The 14,731-nt window shown below is 31.7% G+C and overlaps 1 protein-coding gene across 3 annotated transcripts in view; it reads right to left on the bottom strand.

The window, feature by feature from the left end:
- Nucleotides 1-14,472, bottom strand: part of LOC145263079 (glycoprotein-N-acetylgalactosamine 3-beta-galactosyltransferase 1-like) — a 556,008-nt gene extending 541,536 nt beyond the window's left edge. The window contains exon 1 of one of the 3 annotated variants that reach the window (XM_080119951.1): nt 13,956-14,472. The gene's annotated coding sequence lies outside the window, so the exon portion shown is untranslated. The remainder of the gene's footprint in view (nt 1-13,955) is intronic. The other 2 variants (XM_080119950.1, XM_080119948.1) reach the window with 2 other exon arrangements.
- Between the last annotated feature and the right edge of the window lie 259 nt (nt 14,473-14,731).

The raw sequence follows: 14,731 nt of genomic DNA, 5'->3' as shown, positions 1-14,731 counted from the left end.
GGATTTTGTTTTTGTGTTACTGAAGTAACCAAGATACAAGTAACACAAACAGTAACTCGCAAATATAGTCACACACACACACACACACACACACACACACACACACACACACACACACACACACACACACAATCTCCAGATAAAATAACACGGTTATTCAAGCATACAAAAAAGAAAAAGAAAATAATTAAAAAAAATAGATTTTGCAGAGATGAAGAGAGGAGATAAAAACGGATGTTTACAAAAGAAAAAGAAAATAGCAAGAAGATATTAATTTTTTCCCTTTCAGGTGAAAACTCAAAGGCGAAGGTTGAATAGATAAAAAAGAAAAAAGAAAAAAAGAAAAAAAAAAAAGAAAAAAAAAAAAAAGAAAAAAAAAAGATAACGGAAAAGAACAAATATCTCGCCATGTGCGTCGTCGTAGCCTCCGCGACGACCACGAAACTTCTATTATTGTTTCGACGTAACAAGGTCATACGGTGAATATTATTAGGCGTAAAATTTGAAGTGTTATTAGAAATAAAAACAATGTTCGGGACTCTTGACTCTTTTGTCTCCCAATGTTTCGTCTGCTAAAATTTGAATCACGTGATTACGGTGTAGCGTCAATAAAATAAACCATTCATTCAAAGTATCGCTTGTTCTGGATTTAGCTGAATACGATATTAAAAATCACTTTATTGGTACTTATGCACTTAGGTTACCGGGCTGGCGGGTGTATTGTAACTATTCTGTACTTTCACCTAACAATTTAATAAACAAAAAGATATCGTAAAACTTGAAGAACAGGGCCGTTTGCGGCGTTTGAATACATTGGTTTAATTTAGTGTTGTTGTGTAAATAAAAAATAAAAAAATTCAGCACTTTTCACTTGTGTTTTATTTCTTCAATTTTGAATAATTTCACAATTATGAATGAATTTGCCTGTACTTTTAAAAAAGTGGTATTTTAATCAGATTAGGATTAGATTTATCTTATTTGAATTGATGGTGCTAATGCAGAGTGATCCGCGCTTTTTTTTTTTTAATCGTATTTCCACGTTTAATTAAAGTTTTTTTTATTTATTTTATTCAATTGTAAGGTTAAAGTACAGAATAGGTACAAAACAGTAAACACCCTCCCCTCCCATGTTAAGAATGGCTTTTTAAATAATAACGTTATTATTTCAGCACAGATCACTCTCTGCCTGCATGAGTACCGAATTGATATATTGCAAAGAAGCCAGCAAACAAACAAACAAAAAATACAATAAATGTTACCATGACTAATAAAAGTTACTTTTCTACCTACTAATGTAACCATTTTTTAGTACTTTGTTTTGTTTTTGTTTTTAGAAATAATTACACATTTTAAATTTAAATCAATGCATTCAAACTTCAAACAATCCTTTGGAAAAGAAATATGTAAAATAAAGTTTTGCATGTTACCGTGCTATTTTTTTGAAACCCGTTTTTTCAAGTTAAATTCAAGTTTTACGATATCTTTTTTATTAAATTAAATTAATTTAGGTGAAAACAATAGTTGGGTTTGTATTACGAAAAAGTTGTCAAAAAACAAATATATAACAAATAAATGTTATCAAAGGCAAGATAAGTTACTTTTCTACCTAACTGGATATATTTTTCGTGTTTTTATTCAATTTAACATGTTTATTCAGCTTGAAAAACATACAGTGTTTACCGATGTAATGTATTGGAAAATTCAAAATGGCGCCCGACGCTCTCTTTAACACGTAAGTTCAGGAAAAGATGTTATAAATAATAAACTAGACAAAATACTGTTAGAAATTCGCTCAATATATGTTATCGTGACATTAGTTGACATATATTCGGTGTTTTTTTAATAGTATTTTGTCTAGTTTATTATTTATAACACCTTTTCCCAAACTTACCATGTTAAAGAGAGTGTCGGGCGCCATTTTGAATTTTCCAATACATCGGTAAACACTGCATGTTTTTCGAGCTGAATAAACATGTTACATTGAATAAAAACAAAAAAAATGTATCCAGTTTGGTAGAAAAGTAACTTATCTTGCCTTTGATAATATTTATTTGTATGTATTTGTTTTTTGACAACTTTTTCGAATCTATGTGTACAGTAATACAAACCCCAATAGTTACAATACACCCGCCAGACCGGTAACATAAATGCATACGTACCGAATTCTGAATTACTAATTCTTTGCTTACCCCCCCTTTTCCAATCCCTTTTCCGCTTAGTGTCTAATCGATAATAATCTGATTAAAATACTTTTTTTTTTTAAATAATTACACAACACTTTAAATTTTAATCAATGTATTCAAACGGTCCTTCAAGTTTTACGATATCTTTGTTTATTAAATTGTTAGGTGAAAGTACAGACTACTTACAATACACCCGCCAGCCTGGTAACCTAAGTGCATAAGTACCAATAAAATAATTTTTAATATCGTATTCAGCTAAATCCAGAACAAGCGATACTTTGAATGAATGTATTTCATTGACGCTACACCGTAATCACGTGATAAAAATTTTAGCAGACGAAAAATTGGGAGACAAAAGAGTTACGAGTTCCACAAAAAATATTTTTTATTATAATACTAGCAGTCCGCCCGGCGTTGCCGTTGCTTGCACAGCCGTAAAATACGCATAAGTATATTTTAATTCGTACAGAAACCGAGACATCATGCGAGTATTGTTTTTCTAAACAGTTCACTTGTAAATAAGAAAAGAAAAAAAAACTACTCGAGCTGAGATCGAAACCAAAACCTAAAGACAGTGAGTCAAGTACGCTAACCATTAAGCCAGCTTGACACGGTCTTTAAAAAGTGTTTTCAAATCTACTTATTCTTAACATAAGGAATTTGTCATGGGACTCATAGGCACCCCTAAAAGGAACTTTATCATAAATTAATATTATCAATATAACTTTTGTACCATTAAAAAGAAGGGCAAAATAAACTAGCAATAATTTTAATTTTTTTTTTCATTGTACACGAAAATAATGAAATTACGAGACGAAAATCGTGTTTACATAATTGGTGCTTTAAAATAACGTTTCCATGTAGTAAGCATTTCGAACGTGAAAACATACCTGTGTTTAATAAATCTAGCAAAAATCAACTAATCGTCAGATTTTCGTGAAATTTTCGATACTTATCCATTTTAGAATGAAATTACATATAAAATACAGTTTCCGTAACATATACGAGAAGAAATATTTTAGTACGTGCCCCCCCATATTTATTTTTTCGAAATTTGAACAAAATGTATTTAAATCTATCGAAATTTCTATTTATTATGAAACATAAGAGTTCAAATAAGTAAAAAAAAATATTTTTTTAAATTTAAATAAACGTATTGAACAAAAATTTAACTTGAAGTTACAATTAAAAAAAAAACGATGTAAATTTATGTTTTTTAAATAGCGTTTTTTCGAATTACTATATACTATAATCAGTTGAATTGCCAAGAAAAAGAAATTTCGTAAACATCCATTCATTTTTAAAAGATTAAAACGATTAAAATTCCATTGTTTCAAATCTTCCATTACAACAGATTTTTAATCAATTGTGTTTAATTTTTTTTTAAATATTAAGTTTTAATATAAACATGGTTCGTCAGCTATTTTATCTCCAGATTAAAACCGATTTGAAAATATTATTGCACAAATATTAAGCATTTTGTAGGCCTCCCTCATATTTTGTTTGTCTCTTTTTACCGAACAAAATAACGAAGCCCTAGTTAACCAAATGAACATTCAGTAAAACCGTATTTCATATTTAATATACAAATGTTTATAATATTATTAATCATTAAACTGTGTAAATCTTAAAACCTAACAAAATTATAACAAAGATTAATTATTAATTGCAGTTTGAAGAAGATAAACAACGGGTTTAAAAATCATTAAGTCGCTTCTGCTTTTCCATAGTTCGTATAGTTAACACAAGTCTGACGTCACGGAAACATGCTTTCTTTTTTTCACATTGTTTTGGAGGTACCTAGGGAACCACTTACGCACACGCATTCATAAAACAGTTGACAAACATAAAAATTACCCCACGTACCAATTTTTATCCCTTAGCAGCACTTTTCTGGATGAAAACCGTCCGATTAGAAAGTTTTCCACGTGTCTGAATACTCTATATAACAAATTTCAAGTCTGAAGATTTTTTTTTAGATAAACTACGTTTTAAAATGTATTTTTGTTCGTTTGCTGCTTATTTTGAAAAATATAATTTGAAGAGAAAAAAAAAATGAGAAACTGGTTTCATTTTTTCATTGAAAGAAAAAAAAGGAACATTTTAGAGTGTTCACCGTGCAGCCGACCGCTTCGCAGAAACCTTTGAAAACAATCACAGGCGGAACTTAACTTTAACCGAGTTTACCACCACTTCTTACTCTCAGTGTACGTGACTTTACGCGAGGTCACTGAGAGGAAGCCTCGCTTTTCGTCACAGAAATAATATACGGTACTTATTTAGGGTAATCTCCAAAAATACCGTTAGGGCTTACAACATGGCCGCCAGAAGAGTCAACAAAAAACTGCGAATAAAATATATAAAACTCGTAATTTCTGTTTTTAAAGTGGGTTGTCAATTTTCTTTATGAAATATACTTCCAAAATAAACTATTACAGTCGTTTAAAACATAGTAGAAGTATTATTTTTTATTTTTTAAAAAAAATGTTTACAAAATGTCTACGAACGTGCGTAGACATTTTGTAAACATTTTTTTAAAAAATAAAAAATAATACTTCTACTATGTTTTAAACGACTGTAATAGTTTATTTTGGAAGTATATTTCATAAAGAAAATTGACAACCCACTTTAAAAACAGAAATTACGAGTTTTATATATTTTATTCGCAGTTTTTTGTTGACTCTTCTGGCGGCCATGTTGTAAGCCCTAACGGTATTTTTGGAGATTACCTTATTTAGTTTAATCAAGACGTTAAAAAAATGAAAATATTAAGAAAAAAAAAAAAAAAAATGGTATTTTTTTAGTTTACTGACCCCTCGGCATTCACCTCTAATTTGTCGACTTTTAAAGGTTTTCGGGTACGCTGAGAACGTATATCGCATTTATGTGTTTGCGCAAACACGCAGTTATCCATATTTGAAGACATTCAGTATTCAACGTAATCACTATTGTTTTTGCTGGCGGCTATCTTGTTTCCCATTTGGGGAAAAATGCCAAAAACAGCCAAACGGAGCCCAAATCAGCCAAAACATGCCCCCCCCCCAAAAAAAAAAACATTTTTCGGCTTCAATGCCGAAATGACCCCTTCACCTTTATCTGTGCCTAAACCCAAACATAGATTCCATGAGCAAAGCTTCTTTCTTAGAACTGCACGCCAGTGAAACTTTCTGCCGTTTGCCTGTTTCCCACCTGACTACAACTTGGATGTCTTCAAGTCCAACATAAACAAACTCCTGACAAACCGCCCCCTTAAGTAAGATACTCTATCAAACCTCCAATACTAATGATTACTACAATACTATCTTATTGATTACTGTACACGCAATAACCGTTATCCCTGAGTGGCCTTCGGGCCATAAGTGGTGACCCCCATGTAAAAAGAAAGTCTCACTCCTTATTGAAAGTCGTGTTTATTGTTGTTTTTTTTTTACACATACTTCCCCAGCAAACTATCTAATTTGGCTTTTGAATAAGCCTGCATGGACATAAAATGTCTACATAAACAAAATTTGTTTTGGGCAATCAATTCTTTGGCTTGCCAATATTGTACAACTGAATCCTTGAAAAAGGTTTAATCTATCTATATATCTATAAAAGTGAAATTGTCTGTATGTCTGTCTGTGTGTGTACATTTCCCTACTAAATTACTCTGTCAATTTTCAGTGGTTTGACATAAGGGGTATTGAGATTTGAGAAAACAATTTTTAATCAGTTTTCGGCCAGAAAATTGGCTGTTACGGGGTCAAACTTCAACGATTTGACCTTTGAAAACTCTACCAAATTCCACCGCCAATTTTGGGTCTAAACATTTGAAATTTTAGATGTAGGTTCGTTGGACATGGATCAAACTTTATTTGAGCCCAAAACTAAATGTTAACGGGTTAAAATCGGGGTCAAAGTTTTAAAAAATTTGACCTCTCAGCCAATTTTTGGTCTTAACATTTGAAATTTTACATAAAGTGTATTCAAACATGGGGAAAGCTTTTTAATCGTTTTTTTTTTTTTCCGAAAATTTGATTGTGAAGGGGTCAAAGTTCAAAAGATTTTATCTTTGCGGTCTCTAGCAAACTATTCAGCAAATTTTGGCTCTAAAGATTTGAAATTTTACATAAAGGGTATTCAGAGCAAGCTTTTTATTCAGTTTTTTGGGCGAAAATTTGGCTGCCAAGAGGTTAACGTTGAAAGAGTTGACCTTTGCAGACTCCTCTGCCAATTTTGGGTCTAAACATTTGAAGTTTTAGATGTAGGTTACCTGGACATGAGTCAAATACACATAAAGTTATGAACAGTACATCGGGCCCGAGCTAAGCCGGGCTGAACCACTAGTAAATAATAATACCATAATAATAATGGTGGTGGAGGCTAAAAGTAGTAAAAAGAAAAAAAAAAAAAGACCTGAGAAGAGTGGGGGGCAGACCGAACTTTTCCCAAAGAAAAAAAAAAAATCACATAATAAGGGGGTGGCTGAAGGACTCAACGTCAAAACGAGGCTATCGTAAATTCGTTCAAGAAATAGGGGATCGATTTACTAGAACGTCATATGTGAAATCGAACCCCCTTTCAAATCTTTAACTGTTGATGTTCTTGCGATTTTTTTTTATAATAATCCGCAGAAATAGTTAAAAAAAAAAAAAAAAGAAAAAAAAAGGAGAAAAAAAAGAAAAAAAAAAGAAAAGAAAAAAAGAAAAAAAAAAGAAAAAAAAAAGGAAAAAAATTTGTAGGGGGGGTCAGGTGAACAATGCTATTTTTTTAGATAGTATTTTCAAGTAAAATTCAAGTTTTACGAGATGTGTGTATATATATATATATATGCATAGATCATCGTATAACGATTAGATCACTCTCTGACTGACGTAAATGAACATTTAAAATTAAAATGTTTAAATTCGACGTGATTTCACGCGGTTACTTTTAGCCAAATGGATTAGGTCTTCGCTAACCGAGCCAGAGATGTCTCGTGATGCGGGGTTCGAATCGTTCGACTGGTATTCATCGTGACACCCTGCACTGAAGATTCCCGAAAGGATGAAACACTAGTGTCTGTAGGTATTTAATTATTATAGTAAAAAAATAATTATATATATATATATATATATATATATATATATATACACACACACACACAGGGTGCCCACAAAGTCTGGCTACATAATCTACAGGATGCTTCCACAAAGTCTAGCTACATAATGTAGCCAGACTTTGTGGACACCCTATATATATATATATATATACACTAGCAAAAGTACCCGTCGTTGACTGGGTTCAAAAACAGCCTACAAAAAATGGACTACAGAAAATGGACTCTGATTTATGAAAGTATGATAGGTTATGAAAAGGAACGGTTGTAAAGAGATAGCTTCGAATTTGGGGGGTATCAAAACCAAAGCAAAATATGATGAAAGTAAAAATAAAATAGATAAGCCCCATAATTTATTATACCATACCACTTCACACTGAAACACAATATGCTGTGGATCTATATTAAAAACCTTGTTAAACTTTGTGACATATTTCCCTTCTATGGATGTCAGGCGCGAACGAACACCCCATAATTTTATTATACTATATTTCTTCAAACTGAAACAATTATCAAAGTATACTTACGCAGATAGATATGAAAAGTATTTAAGTTTGTGCCTATTTCCATTCTATGGAAGCGAGGCGCGAACGCAGACCCCACAATTTTATTATACCATCCCTATTTAAGTTAAAGCATACTTATCAAAGTATCCTTATGTACATCTATATCAAAAACACTTGTAAACGTTTTGTTTGTTTTTTTTTCATTTTTAAATTTTTTTCCATACTTTGTGGAGCAGGTGCTAACGCAGACCCCACAATTTTAATGAACCACTGTTCTGCCAGATCAAACATACCATTCCTATGTCTCGATACATCTTCTATCATTATATGTAATCAGTTTTTTTAAATAGTCAACCATATAGGAGACTATTCGTGAGTACACACACATTCAGCTTTATATTATATATATATATGATGCTTAAGATAGAGTCGATAGCTTGATTTTTTCTAAATACGTTTTTTTAAAAAAAAAAAATAAAATAAAAAAATACTTAATTGTCATGTTGAAAATATTAACATTCCAAAATTATAAAAATTCATCGAGTAGAAAATTATTTGCAGTTAAGTAATTTTTACGAAAAATAGGTGGAAAATGGCATTTTGGCACTTCTGCATGACAGTGACACGAGGCGAATGTGTGCATTTTTTGTTTCAAGAACCGTCGACAGATGTCATTTGTCAGCCAAAGAACAGGAGTCGATAACTTCCTTTTCTAAAAGTACGTGCAAATTAAAATTCTATTTTGCTACATTTTTAGTCTTTGTACAAAAAAAAATTATTATTAAAACTATAAATGTTTCCTGTTTTAAATTCTAGTTTGCTACATTGACAAACAAAAATTATATTTGTATATATGTTTATTGTTTATACAATTTTATTGTAGAAAATCTTACTGTGAAAAAAATCTTTCTGTAAAAAAAAAAAAAAAAAAGGGTACTTGTACAGTTTAATGAAGACATTAAAAAATGAAAATAGCTAAAAAAAAAAATTTTTTTTTTTAAGTTATATTGTACGTATCCGTTATGGAATGAAGATCTCCGGAAAAAAAATTTCACTTAATTTGATCGAGTAGTTTTTTGTTTTCTTTTGTTTGTTTGTTTGTTTGTTTGTTTTTTTTACAGCGGAAAAACACGTTTTTATGAAAGCGCGTTGAAGGCAGACATCTTGGATTTGTTTAAAATTTTTGTTTGAATTTTAGAAACGACACGGGAGATAACTCCATGTAAAGCGCCGACACTCCCTCCCCATCTTTAATAACTAGCTTTTCTTCCTAAAAACCTTTTGCTCAGTATCATAACAAATTGTTTTTTCGCTGTAAAATAAAAACTACTTGATGAAAAAGTAAAAAAATAATTAAACATAAATGCGATATTCGTTCTCAGCGTACCTGAAAACTTATATAAGTCGACAAATTAAAGGTAAATGCCGAGGGGTCGGTAAACTAAAGATTTACCAAAAACTTTCATACATTATTTCAAATAAAATTCTGTGACAAAACTTGTGAAAAAAAAAATATATATATATATATACTTATAGAAATGTAAAAAAAAAAAAAAAAAAAAAAAAAAAAAAAAGAAAAAAAAAAATTTACAGTTTTTATTGCTTCATGATAGCACAAGAAGGGGTAATTCTTTTTTGGCACACCAGGACGCCAAAAAGTACGCCACGGGCCAAATTTCATTCCGTCATAAAAACAACTTTCTACATAAAAAAAAAAACACTTTATTTTTACATTTTTTATCTCGTGAATAAACATAAATAATATTAAAAACCGCGTTTATTATTTTTAATATCCAACAACAAAGTTGAAGTCAATGTTTTCGATTTTAAAACAAAACTAATTTTTCGGATAAATCTGTTTGGCGTACTGATGAATTTTTTTTCTAAAGAATAAAATTGAATAAACTTTATTCAATTTTATTCTTCAGAAAAAAATAATTCAGGAGTACGCCAAACATAATTTTATCAAACAGTCACTTTCGTTTAAGAAAAAAAAAATGAAGTCAACTTCAACTTCATACCCGATGTATGATTTGGATTTTTTAAAAATAAACGCGGTTTTTCCTATATATTTTTATGCTTATTCGCTAGGTAAATAATGGCTAAACATTCTTGTAAAAATAAACTTTATTCAGATTTATTCTTGAAAAAAAAAAAAAAAAAAAAAAAATTCTTGAATACGCCAAACAGAGATTTATCAAAAAAATTAGTTTTGCTTTAAAATCGAAAACATTGACTTCAACTCCGTTGTTGAATATTAAAAATAATAAACGCGGGTTTTAATATATAATTTCATATTTATTCGCGAGATAAAAGTGTAAAAATAAGTAGGGTTTTTTTTTTTCTGTATAAAGTTGTTTTTATGGCGGAATGACATCTGGCCCGTGGCGTACTTTTTGGCGAGCTGGCGTCCCAAAAAAGAATCACCGCAGTAGTACCGCACAGGCGCAAAAGTAGTGTTTAAAACTAAAATAATTTTTGGAAATAAATTATTTCCATATGGTTTCTCATTTCGTTGTATGTTTAGCGACTTCCGTTCCGTATTTAGGTAAACAGAGTCCACTTCCGGCGTTTTAATTTTGAGTACTGGATTTTAGGGCTTAAACAACTTGATAAGTTTGGAGCTTTTCAAGATTCTGGGTACAAATTCAAAATAGTCATAACGGAGATTCCCGAGTTTCGCCGACAACTTACGGATTTTGCCGAGACACGCAGACAAGTTGTGGGGACAAATATTTGGAAAATCCAACCTCCGCCGTCAGTTTGCTTTCGGAGATTTCTATGTTTTGGATAAAGAAAACAAGCAGTCACATTCTGTTTCGGTAAAAATCGTTCCCTAACTCTTCTGTCGATTTCGGAAATATGTTTAATTCCAATGTATCGGTCTCTCTCACACAAAAAAATAGCATTGAACCCTAATCCCAAGTTCGTGTGCCCCCCCCCCCAAAAAAAAACAACATTGAAAGAATAACATTGTTCTCTTTCTTGGCAATAAAGAAAAATCGTATTATTTGGATTCATCGGACTATCCTCATCTGGAGTGTGATTTTCACAACGTTTGGGTCGATGTAACCTCACACTTTCTTTAGGTGTATTTTTTTAAACTCCAAATTCCCGAGTTCGACAAGGTACACTTGCAGATCGGAGGTTACATCGACCGAAACGTTGTGAAAATCACACTCAAGACGAGAACGGTAGTCCAGTCCGATGGATTAAAATACGAATAACCAATCCTCATCTAAAAAAATTCAAGGGTACTAGTGCAGAGAGTGATTCGGACGTAAATAACGTTATTATTTAAAAAGCCATTCTTAACATGGGGAGGGGAGGGGAGGGTGTTTTGTACCTATTCTATACTTCAACCTTACAATTGAATAAAAAAAAAACCCATAAAACTTTAATTAAACTTGGAAATACGATTTAAAAAATAGCGGATGATCACTCTCTGCACTTTTCAAGAAACGTCAAAAAAAAAAAAAAAAGTTAAAATCAAGTTTTTTTTTGTTTTTTTTTTTACATTATTCGTCAGCTGATCGTTGTACTTCACGATGAATGCTCTGGAAAAGTCACTTTTGGTTAATGTTCACTAGTTTTAAAAGGTACTCATGCATGCAGTCATGCATGCACTTATTGATCCGTGCTGAAATAATAACGTTATTATTTAAAAAGCCATTCTTAACATGGGGAGGGGGGTTGTACCTATTCTGAGAATAGGTACAAAAGTACAGAATAAAAAAAAAAGCATATCCTAAAACTTTAAACTTGGAAATACAATTTTAAAAAAATAGCGCGGATCAGTAAGTGCATTAGCACCGTTTGAAATATGCAAACGAATTTCGCTGCTTGTTTTTTCTCAGCATACTTTAAACCGATAAACATTAATAAAAAGTGACTTTTCCAGGGCATTCATCGTGAAGTACAGCGATCATCAACTGACAAAGAATGCTAACGAAAAAAAAAAAAGGACGAACTTGATTTTAACTGAAGAATAACAAATAGCTTTAAAAAAAAAGTTTGCTCTGTTCGTCGATTGTTCGACTTGTTAAGTCGAGTTTGTTTTACAATCCACAGAGGTACGAAAAAGTTGTCAAAAAAAATAAAATAAAAATAAATATTATCAAAGGAAAATAAGTTACTTTTCATTGTTCATTTTAATGTTAATAGTTGCAAAATTCCTTTCTCCACGTTAAGAAGGGTTTTCTAAATAACGTTATTTCAGCACGGTAAAATAAGCGCACATAAGTACCTTTTTTTTTTTTTTTTTTTTTTTTTTTTTTACTTACAAGATAATCGTCTAAGAATTTCAGACTAATGGGGTTTATATTACAATCCACAGAGGTACGAAAAAGTTGTCAAAAAAAAAAAATAAATAAAATAAAATAAATAAAAACAAATAAATGTAAATAAAATGAAAATAAGTTACTTTTCTACCTAATTGGATAAGGTTTTAGTGTTTTTATTTCATGTATATTGTTTATTCAGGTTGAAAAACAAGTAATATTGAACCCTACCGGAGAACAGGAAAAAATGGTCGCGAAGTCTCTCTAGATCTTTGAAGTCTCGATAATCACTTCAAAATAAGAAATAAAACAAAATGGTGGTAGTAACAACCCACTCAATCACAGTAACATTTCTTGGGTGTGTTTTTACCATTATTTTTTTTCATTTCTTATTTTGAAGTCTTTGTCGAGACTTCAAAGACATCGCGGCCATTTTTTTCTTGTTAGCGCTCAATATTACTTGCTTTTCGAGCCGAATAAACATTTTACATTAAATAAATAAAAAAAATACTACAACGTTATTCATTTTGTAGAAAACTAACTTATCTTGCCTTTGATAACAATTGTTATACATTTCTTTTGACAACTTTTTCGTGCCTCTGTGGATTGACTGGATTGTAATATAAACCATTAGTTTAAACAGATAATGACTATTTTATGATTAAACAAAAACAAAAAAACGGCATTAGTACAGTTTAACGTCCACAATCGAATTGTTTTCCTTTTAGAACACTTGTTAGTAGTGTTACTTGCTCAGTGTTTACGAAACGTAAAAGTCAACAAAGCCCCCACCACCACCACTTCGCCATGTTAAGAATGTTTTTCTAAATTTACTTATGGATGTTAAACTGCAGAAGTGCCCCAAAACACAAAAATCTTGTACAGTGCATACACCACATGTGGTCAGGATATTAATGCGTGTGCGTATGTGTGGTTGTCTCTAATTGCTCGCACTTGCAAGGTTAGACAGTTTAGAATGGAGGGATCTAGTTCCCTCGATGGGGAGGGACGTACCGTGAAATGGTACAAAAAAGTAAAAAAAAAAAAAAATTAAGAGAAAGGACCCGTCGGCATTCACAAGCAGAAATACATTAGGTTACCGGTAATAAACAGCCTCCCTTCCCAAAAGAGATAGAACTGAACCATAATGACAAAAGCCCCCAACAAACCAAACCCTAGAAATTAAAATGTGTTCAATTTTGCTCTGGGCTAGTATGAATAATAAAATGAAAGTTGAAGCTATTGTCAGGGTATTAACAGGAAGTGCATGTACACACACACACACACACACACACACACACACTTTTTATTTAGAAATAAAGAAACTTTTGGCCATTAAGGGATACAGGCTTATTCAATTTTATGAAATAATCGAAATAAAATTATTACACCACTGGGTGTCCATAGATAAACGATATAAACCTAGTAAAGAAAAACATGACAATCTTTTAATAAAACGATCACACAAGATCTCGTGGGCCTAAGAGGTGTTTCTCTCGCCTAACTTCGATAAATACACTTATTAATTATCAAATTCTTATTGAAAATACAAAAAAGGGAACACTAAAACGAATCATATATGTATATAAACACACGCCTATATTTCGAACCAATTTTCAAGTCTTCCCCCCTTGGCAACGCCGGCTAAATACAAGAATTATAAATAGCCTACACACCATTGGGACTGAGTGTCCGCAAGTATAAACACAAAAAAACATTAAATAAACTTATAATCTGAAAAAAAAAAAAATATATATATATATATATACATTACACTACTGGGTGTCCGTAGTTTAAAAAAAAACTAAAACAAAATTATTTTTATACACAAAAAGAGGAGAAAAGTTGTTTTTCGGTTTTTATTTTTATGTATATTTTTTAAGAAAATGAGGAAAAAAGACAAACTTACTTTTGATAATTTGGTATATTCGTAGGTAATGCAAGCACAAGGAATGACAAAATTAATCCAATTTGTTTAGTGTATTTTTTTTTTTTTTAACAACTCTTTGTTGTTGTTGATGATGATCGTGACGTGCACTTTAGAAGCTCGGTTGAAGAGGAAAGTATTTTCCCCCTCGTATTTTTATTTTATTATTATTTTAATGCTGTAGTTTGAGTACACACACACGCACACATAAAATGACCGTTGTTTTAACGTGTCCAAAATGTACAATCCTGAATCACCCAAGAAGGGGGGGGTACAAAAACACGACCACCAGGGAAGGACGAGCGATGTTACGAATCCTATCCTGAAAAGGGGCGAATAGCGAGCGCAAAAATGTGTGTAACGCGACGTAAGAGCAGTTGTAATAGAGAAAACGAACACAGACTGCCGCGGCCCTCGTTACTGCGAATAGACAATTGTGAATTCCTGATCTTACAAATAGAGTAAATACGACCCGTCTTACATGTGTGTCAGTTGCTGTAAAGGAAGTGCTAGTTTTAACTCCGTCGTGATTCGTTCCTCCTATCCCTCTCTCGCTTCCCGTTCCCCCATGTAATTTCAAAATTTATTGTACGCGACACCCGTCGCACCAGTCGCACCACGTGTTAACAAATTAACGAGACTAATTAACTTATTTGTTCGTAATCATCTCTCTCTCATATATATATATATATATATATATATATATATACACACTAGGCCGCCTGGCATTGCCCGGTCGTAAAATACGCTTAAATATG

This window comes from Euprymna scolopes, chromosome 38 (assembly GCF_053919585.1).
Source record: "Euprymna scolopes isolate OS-2025 chromosome 38, ASM5391958v1, whole genome shotgun sequence".
Taxonomy (NCBI): Eukaryota; Metazoa; Mollusca; class Cephalopoda; order Sepiida; family Sepiolidae; genus Euprymna; species Euprymna scolopes.
Note: the sequence above shows the minus strand (reverse complement) of the source record. Positions and strands in the feature narration are given on the sequence as shown.